Source organism: Aulonocara stuartgranti (genome assembly GCF_965226115.1).
Source record: "Aulonocara stuartgranti genome assembly, chromosome: 8".
In the NCBI taxonomy this organism is placed as follows: Eukaryota; Metazoa; Chordata; class Actinopteri; order Cichliformes; family Cichlidae; genus Aulonocara; species Aulonocara stuartgranti.
This window is the reverse complement of record NC_138959.1, coordinates 5,251,241-5,258,966: the sequence shown is the minus strand read 5'-3', so window position 1 is coordinate 5,258,966 and position 7,726 is coordinate 5,251,241.

Sequence of the window (7,726 nt, the reverse complement as noted above, 5' to 3'; positions counted from 1 at the left end):
TTTAATAAATGAATTGTAAAGGTTATTGTAAAGGTTAACGAACATACAAAAGTGTGCTTAGAGGAGCTACTAGTCAGATTTTCTTCACCTTCAGACAGCACCAGGCCGACTACATGCAGAAGCTGCTTAACCCTAATCAAGTTTTATATTTCCAAAAATCCAGGCCAATTCTTTCACACGAGCCAAGCTTGACTGTAAAATAATCAAATGAGGCCGATGCTGAGGCTGTGTTTTGTGTAAATCATGTTTAACTGATGCAAAAAACAGAAAAAATTGCACTGCAAGAGACTTTGAAACATGCATATAGATTATATATGTGCATGTTTGGCAAACTTACAGCAAAATGTGCTTTCCTTGTGGACTGTATTGGGACATAAATGTCTGCAGAAACAGTTCAATTAGCTGATAATAAAATGTAAAATCATCATTATTAGTTAGATGAGTTGGACTCCTGACTTTATATGGGCTTTCTTTCTCAGGAGACATGTCGCTGTATAAGTGCGGATGTAAAAAATGAGATCTTTAAGGTGATTAATGTCCCTGGGAGCACCTTTGCTTTTCCTAGTGTGACTGTGAAAAGGCCTGTTGCTGTATAAATCCTGCCTTTGACCCCTGAAATTTATTGGATCCACCGGATCTCATAAACAATAATAAACACATAACGTTCAAGAACAAATCGTCCCTTCACCAGGACATTAACAAAACTAAAAAACTGGTTACGAAGAGCTAAAAACTGAATCGGTATGAACTGAAGAAAAAGTAGCTTGTGTAGCATTTCCAAAAGATGTAGTATTTAATGTTTTTGTTGACATCTGTCAGAAAAAGGGTGCTCTCACATTAACAAAGCTGTACAATCGCCAGTTCATATTTTAAGTGCAATTAATAGAACAAAAATTAGCTTAGATTTAAGGATGTTGTGGCGAGAACAACGAGAGAAGAGTTTTATGTTGACAGTTTGAGTTATGGAGCTCTTGTTAATATAGTACACTGAATGCTACTGCACCACATGAGTGTATGATCTCACATCAAACAGCAGAGAAATGCTTTCAGGTGGCAAAGGAAAGACCCCTGCTGGATACTGCAGATATTACAACCAGCTTCACCCTGACCCCTGGTGTTGGACCACTCATACCTCTGTTTCCCCTCAGTCCGCGTTCACCTTGAAAGCACATTTCTCTTAGTGTTTGGGAACTGTATTTCCAGAGATGTTACTGTAATGCAATGGTGGGAAGGATGGAGCTCAGACAACTCAAGCAACAAGCATGTAAATTTTTGAGTGTGACCCCTGTGCACTGAACCGATCATCCTTTATTTAAGAGCTTTTGAACTGCAATACAAGAAGAAATAAGAAGAAAGATTTCTGCTAGGGAAATTCTTATTTATTAAATGTCGAATAGGTTTATTGTAAATGTTTTTTAATTAATTAAAATTAAAGCTTATACATGAACAGTCTCTGCCGTGTTGATGTTGTCCTTTTATTCAACTGATGCAGCAACTTTTTGGGGACAGTGTAACAAATGTTTTTGGTCGCTATCATTTACAAACTTCCCTTAAATGCAGAACAATAATGAATTATGTACTTCACAAAAGAAGAGACGTTAATTAAATTTGGCTGTGCAGAAGATGCAGACTTTAGGATGCCGTGTTCAAAAAACACAAGTAAGTGGCTAACATCATTTATCACAGGAAACCAATGACAATAAATAAAAAGATCTCTTTCACACCCCTCCAACTGTTTGTTTAATGACCTTGGTGTCAGTGTCAGAGGTAGCATTAGTGTTCAGTTAGGGCAGTGGTCCCCAACCCCTGGGGTTTTTATTGTTAACTCGGTTTCACTGGGTCTTTTCCCGTGTTGTAGCTGTGTGTCTTATTTTGAAAGAAATATTTAAACATTACCATAGCGACCAGAGAGCATTAAGTGGCAGAGAGGAGGATGTTACTCTCAATGTTGTTGGCGCACTTCAGGAGGACGCTGCTAATAAACAAAATAAACCACAAAATACCAGTTTTTGTCTTGGTCATATCGTTTTATTTTGTTGTATTTATCCACGACACCTTAAAGGCCGGTTTGTCTGACGTTAAACTGGTCCGTGGCGCAAAAAAGCTTGGGGACCGCTGGGTTAGGGTGAGATGGGTTTGATATACTTAAACTTAATTTAGAATGCTGCATACAATCTTTGCAATAGTGGATAACTTAATTGTTTGCATTTATACGTGTGGTGTGTATTCATTGCTCTGCCATCACAAGCGAAAGTTATCACAGGCTAATAAGGTCTTTGTTTCTGGATTTACATTTCTGGGAAGGTGGATTCTGTAGCAGATTCAGCAAATAATAAATTGAGGGGTAAGATATTTGTGAGTGCTTTAATGTCATGGGATGTCCTCTCAAAGTTAACAAAGATGCATGCCTTTGTGTATGTGTGCCCCTCTCCCAAGAAAATGTCTGTCCCTCAAACTGAGAACAACTTTCAGGTAAAATGTAAGACGCACTCATCCAAATGATCTCAGAGGCAGTGCTGCGGTTACCCGATCCCTCAGCAGAACACCATCCAGGTACGAAGTAGATTGAGTGGACAGTTTTTGAGATAAGTAAACAAGTACAGCACTGTAGACGATCAGAGAGTAAGTATTTAACCAACTACAATTTTACAGTCAGACAGAAAAACAGGGAAAATGACTTTTTTTTCTGTCTATTGTCAGTCAGATGCTTTCCAGATGATATTGCAAGGTGAATCAAAATCTGATGGTGCTTTTCTGCATTCACTATTTCATCAATCACCAACAAGATCACCAACACTTTCTGGCTGAAATGCAAACCCAAACTATGACAGAGCCTCCACCATGTTTTAGAGATGCCTGTAGACAATCACTGTTGTACCGCTGTCCTGACCTCTTCAGTACATACTGAAAAATTTGATCCAATGATTTAAAATTTGGATTTATCACTCCATCAGACCTGTTGCCACTGCCAAAAATACTACTTTATGCCTATCAAACTGTTTTATCTTTGACATTTTCTATAGTGTCACCAAAGAAATCAGAACAAAGGTGTGTTTTTGTGACAGGCTGTGAGCATCCAAAAGAAGAAAGTTATTTTAGATGCAATTTAAAAGTTGTTTGTTTTGACACTGATTCACTCCTTCAGTTATGAGCCTTTTTATGCTTGAGCAGTTTAAAGGTCAGTGTTCAGCGGCTTAACGGCATTTTTTTAAAAAAATAAAACATTTCTCTGAAAATAATCAGGTAAAAGGAGGGACCTTCAGAACACTTTCCTGTCTCACAGGAAGCAAAACACACTGTTCAAAAAAATTAAGTGTGTCAGTGCCACCTGGCAGTTTGCTGCCCTCTGTTGTCTGATTGGCAGATGAATCTTGAAAATGAAATAGGTGTGCGAAGTGGGCTCTGCTCTCTTCAGTGGGAATTCAAGGACAGAATGGTCTCACTCTTGTGTGAGTGTTCATGAGTTATGTGTGGCCACAAGTTTTGATTGGAAGGATTCGTAGATTTGTCAAGATTTAGCATGTGGTGAAAGCCCTCCAGCAGGCCACTGGTGTGAATGTCTCTGACCAAACAATGAGGGTGCATGAAATGCTACACATATAAAGGCTAATTTACACCACTGAGCCCTGCTCTCAAAAGATGACATACATGTAACTCTGTCTGTGAAGCCAGATTTTAAAAAATAAGTGCTTACAGTTAAAGTTTTAAAAACATGTTTAGTGCTATCTTCTGTCAGTATGGAACATGACATCACGTGGTTGGTTGCAGCTAATAGATTTACATTAGTTTATAATAATTTTGCAGTAAAATTGTACATTGTCTCCTCCATGTATTACATTTGTTGTTATTGTTCCTCTTGAAATAAAGTTGGAGGAAAAAGAACTTGTGCTTATGTTAGCTAACTAGTGGCAGAATCGATAACTCGGAGGAAAATAAAGACACTAAAATGAAAAGTCAGTTTAAGGGGATCACTTTGGTGCTGCAACAATGAGTTTTGTGTTAAAACCCAGGATATACTGTCCACTTTCACTGACTGTCTCTTCAGCAGTAAGTGGCTGGTCGCTGTCAGGGGTGGACACTCCAGGCCTCAAGGGCCGGTGTCCCTGCAGGTTTAAGATGTGTCCTTGAACCAACACAGCAGATTTAAATGGCTAAATTAGCATCTCAACATGTCCTGAAGTTCTCCAGAGGCCTGGTAACGAACTAATCATGTGATTCAGGTGTGTTGACCCAAGGTGAGATATAAAACCTGCAGGACACCGGCCCTCGAGGCCTGGAATTGCCCACCTCTGGGCTAGCTGCACCTATACGGGAAAATCCAGCTGTTAGCCGTAATGTTCTGTGTTGTAAAGCTATTTAAAAGTAAGAAGAGTGTGTAGAGTCTTTGAGCCAGGTGACAGGTGGTTCACGGACCCACAGAAACGGATTTTTCCTCCTCTGGCAGAGGATCAGTGCTATTTTATGCAATAAAATAATCTTTCTCTACTCAAGCATATCAAGACAGTTCACAACATAACATCCCCCTACATGCACACCACACCAGAAATATAACCAAGTTTCTTACCGAAGCAGGATCGGGAATCCCATCAGACCCCATGCAGGGAAAGTAGGTCGATGTGTGCGAAGGGGGGGCGGACTCTCCGAGGAAAAGTTACTACAATTTTGGGGACCTTATGTGTTTTTTTTCTCCCATCATCTCACTGAGCGGATTACTTCATATTAGAAGTGAGGAGAAGCAAAGCCCAAATGTAAGTGAAGGAGATTGTAACATGGAGATTTTTTTCCCTTGCGGAAATGCTAATGGATGTTAGGGTTTCCAATCGTCTTCGGTAAGAAACTGCTGTTTTTGGTGTGACACGCATGTTGTAAACTGTTTGATTGTTTTTGGAAAAGCGCAAATATTTTATTGCGTAAAATAGCACTGATCGCATTTTGGCGACATCTGCTTTGCTCGCTGATTGCACTTCTCGGTGTACCCGCTGTGTTGACATTTCTGCATACATGTCAGGGCCATGCAATGCGTTAATTCGCATGCCCACGTATGCGCACTGTAGAAAACCACGTGTATATGAGTCCTCAGCTCATCAGGGTGCCATAGGATAATTGCCATTTCTATCAAATGATGTCACTTCCTCTCCTTTCTAACACATTGCCATGTCCACATCAGTATAGATATACAGCATGATAACATTCAGGAACGTTAGATGAGCAGGTCTTATATTTCACTTGAAAGTTTATCTCTGTTAGACGGATACATCGACATGTTTGACTATCTTTAAGAGGACATTAAATATCTTTAATAGACATCTTACCTTTCAGTTTAAGAATCACAACTAATGCCTGATTTAGATGTTAAATTCGCACCATAGTATGACATCCACCTTCCCAGAATTATAACTACATGTAACAGAGATGCAGACCTGACCTGTGAAAAGCAGATTTGGCATCAATATGCAGTGTATCCACAGTAAATTGATTAGCACTAAGATAATAACTTTATCACAAAGTAATTGGGCCTAAGTCCATCTAGCTTGTTCATAAGTTAATGCAATAGCTAGTATTCTGCCAGTGTAGACATATGCTGCTTTCTCTTTTCATAGTTCTGACAATATGCATATGAACTGAGTGTCAGTTAAGGCCTTCTCTCTGTATGTCAGTGAAAGTAATGTGACCGACGTGTTCAGCTCACTTTCACAGCTCTGTGACGCAGATCCACTGCAAGTATAAATGCAAACACTGAAGTCACCCACTATGGGAAAGATTGTATGCACCGCTATAAATTGACCAAACCATACCTTGACCTGAAACTAATTCTCTCACCTTAAAACCAACTCCTTACCATTAACTGGGTGTCTGAAGGGGTGTGAAAAATAGTTTTTTTATTTGTTTCTTTGGTTTCCTGTGACCAATGATACAGCTTTTTCCTATGACCCACTCATTTTTGAATGGTGAAGACTGCAACCTACAATTTACACATTTTTTTTTTTAAATCAAATCAAATCTGCACAATCTGTACATTACATTAGTATCTCCCTAAAGTTGCCATCTTTTGAAACATCTCTTCTTTTCTACCTCAAAACCTGTCCTTCCAATCCACTTCGAAATTGGCACTTGTACTACCAGGGTCTGAGGAAGTACAGTATTAGCTTGGGATCCTTTGGATTAGTGGGTCCTAAAAGCTATTACCAGGACTCTCTCGTAATAGCTTTTCTTTATTACGAGAGACCATCGTCTATGTCAGAGATAGCCAAACATACATGCCTGCATCTGTATGCATGTGTACCTCTCTCCCTATCTCTGAGAAGACAGTCACAGATATGAATCTATTGAAAGTTTTAACGTAAGCAGTCATAATGCTTAAATGTCAGTTTAAGCACAGCAACTAAAGTCTGAGTTATAGTACTATGTTAAATCTAGGCCATAGTCTAACATCCACCTTCCCAGAAGTCTAATGGCATGTTGCAGAAATCCATACTTTAACAACTATAAAAGGTCTGCAATAACTTTCATGTGTAAAGAACTAAACAATGAAGTTTTCCACTTTGCCAGGGATTGCACAGTGTGCTTTAAATTAAGTGTAAGTGTCAAACCAAAACCTTACCCTGAACCTCATTCTAACTCTAACCTGAACAACAAGTTCATTAAACAGGTGTCTGAAGGGGTGTGAAAAATATTTTATTTTTTCTCTTTGGTTTCCTGTGACAAATGATATTAGTCACTCACTCATGTTGAGAAAGCTGCAACCTAGAGTTTGCAAGTCCTCCACAGTCATGTTTTGAACAGGCACAGCTATTTAAATAGTGTCTCCCCTTTTTCAAATATGCAAAATTCTTATCAATTCCCATCCCTAGTCCTGGGGATATCCTCCCAGATCTGGACCAGGGCATCACTGAGCTTCTGATGAGACTGAGACACAACCTGGCAGTGTAGAATGGACCAAAACACAATGGTGCTCTGTTGATTTAGGTCAGGCTTGTGGGGTCCAGTCAGTGTTATCAATTCTTTAATCCTCCAGGAACTGCCTATTTGCCATATGAGGCTGGGCATTGTCATGCATCAGGAATGTTGCTTCTCCAGACCCTTTGACGTCTGTCATATGTGCTCAGGGTGAACTTGCTCTCATCTGCGAAAAGCACAGGTCGCCAGTGGTGGGCCTGCCAATTCTGGTATTCTATGGCAAAATCCAGTCTGGCAACACAGTGCCGGGAAGTGAGCACAGGGCCCTCTAGAGGACGTTAAGTCCTCAGGCCACCCTCATGAAGTCTGTTTCTGATTGTTTGGTCAGAACCATTCACGTTAGTGTCCTGCTTTGTAGTTATGGTAGTGCTCATCCTGTTCGTCCTTGCACAAAGGAGCAGATACTGGTCCTTCTGATGGTTAAGGGTTTTCTACAGCCCTGTCCAGCCCTCGTAGAGTAGCTGCTTATCTCCTGGAATCTCCTTCAGGAAATCTTCTGCCAGTGGCACATATTGATGTTGGACTACCTGTGTAATCTCTGCAGGGGCCAGGTATCATCTCGTTATACCAGTAGTGACACTGCCCCTAGCCAAAAGCAAAACTAGTGAAAAAAGATACATTTTTTTCTTGCCCAAGGATACTTGACATGCAGACGAGGAGCCAGGGATCAAACCACTAACCTGATCAGTAGGTGACCTGCTCTACCTCCTGAGCTGCAGCCACAATGATGAAGTTAAGGCCTTGAGTTTGACTCCACCATCTGGCTGGG